The sequence below is a fragment of the Pygoscelis adeliae genome, unplaced genomic scaffold (genome assembly GCF_000699105.1).
Source record: "Pygoscelis adeliae isolate BGI_AS28 unplaced genomic scaffold, ASM69910v1 Scaffold402, whole genome shotgun sequence".
Taxonomy (NCBI): domain Eukaryota; kingdom Metazoa; phylum Chordata; class Aves; order Sphenisciformes; family Spheniscidae; genus Pygoscelis; species Pygoscelis adeliae.
This window is the reverse complement of record NW_008824411.1, coordinates 874,854-876,248: the sequence shown is the minus strand read 5'-3', so window position 1 is coordinate 876,248 and position 1,395 is coordinate 874,854. Positions and strand designations below refer to the sequence as shown.

The window sequence follows — 1,395 nt, the reverse complement described above, 5'->3', positions numbered from 1 at the left end:
TTGAAGCTTTTCGGGTGGACATCCAGCCTTCCCCGAGCCGCTTCCTCACGTCGGCGGGTCAGACCGACTTTTCGCAGGCAAACCTCCTCGCCTAAAACTTTCCAGCCCAGATGGTGTTCATTTCTTTATTAGCTCGCAGGGAGCGTTTCAAAATCCTTGGGGAAGTGCCGGCGTAGGATGTAAGCTCTGGTAACAAACTTGCAGTCGGGGTTTGCCATCCCTCTGCCTCCGGGGGTTTTGATTTTTGCCTGGGGAAGGAGCTGGGGGACGGAAGGAGAAAGATGGAGGAGAGCAGGGTTTTGGGTCATTCCCTGGAATTTTTTTTTTTTTTTTTTTTTACTAGAAAGCAGTTGAGTTATGCGCCGGCTCCTTGTAATGATCGTCGTATGTATCTGGCTACTTTGGCGATTTCCAGCGTTGAGATGTTCGGGAAGGGCTGTGCTGCCCTGCGGAGGAATTCCCGACCCAAGCCCTCCCCGTTCTCCCCTTCTCCCTCGGGGCGAGGGCTGGCTCACCCGGGGATTTATTCCCTTTCCTCTGGTGCAGGCTCGTATTCGGGGCCGTTGGGATTTTCAGTAACGACTGTGGATAACTGAAGTCACGTTGCTCTGAAAGGGCATCGGGAAAATTTGTTGCACTTTTTATTTGGCAGAATAAAGTTGGACTGTTCTCATGGTGGTCTTTATTTGAGAGATATTGAAGAAAAGTCTACAGCCATTCCTGAGAAAGCAGATTCAGTGTACCTGATGCACATTAGTGCTTTGCATTTGTAGCCTCTCTAATTATCTGTTCTTAAGAGCCGTAGGAATTCTATTAAACATAATTTTCAAAAACTTTAGTTCCCCTCATTTTCTTGCTTCAATTCCTCATCTTTGCTTAATCACAAAGGAGTCGGTGACAAACACTGGATTAAAACCCAGTTTTTCTAGTCTTGTGGGCCTGAACCAACACTGAAGATTATCGGGATTGGCTTTTTTTTTCCCTTTCTTCCTTCCTTCCTTTTTTTTTTCTTCTTTAAGAGCTGGTTCAAGAGCAGGTTACCAAACCCAGTGCTGATTCATTAGATAAAATGTCGTGGCCTGTGTTGTGCAGCGAAGCCAGACTCGGTGTTCATCTTAAAAGTGTTTTTCTAGTAGCTTCTTGCTTCTAAGTTTGAAAAAAATAAGTTGCTTGTACAAAAGGAAGGTGTTGATCAGAAAGCCCTGTTTCTGTTGTCATCTGGGGACAAGTGTGATAAACAGATATGTTTATGTTTAGCTTTATAGGGAATAAACAGAAATGTTTCTGTTCAGATTTGTGGGGATTGGGAGATGAAAGAACTTAGATGCTGTTAGTTCAGTCTTCCATCTTGCCTATTCCCTGCCTTACCGGCTGCTGCCGCCGGGCACCCGTGGC

General features: G+C 45.8%; 1 protein-coding gene across 1 annotated transcript in view; it reads left to right on the top strand.

The window, feature by feature from the left end:
- WLS (wntless Wnt ligand secretion mediator) overlaps positions 1 to 1,395 on the top strand; it is a 46,210-nt gene that overhangs the window by 951 nt on the left and 43,864 nt on the right. The window lies entirely within an intron of this gene.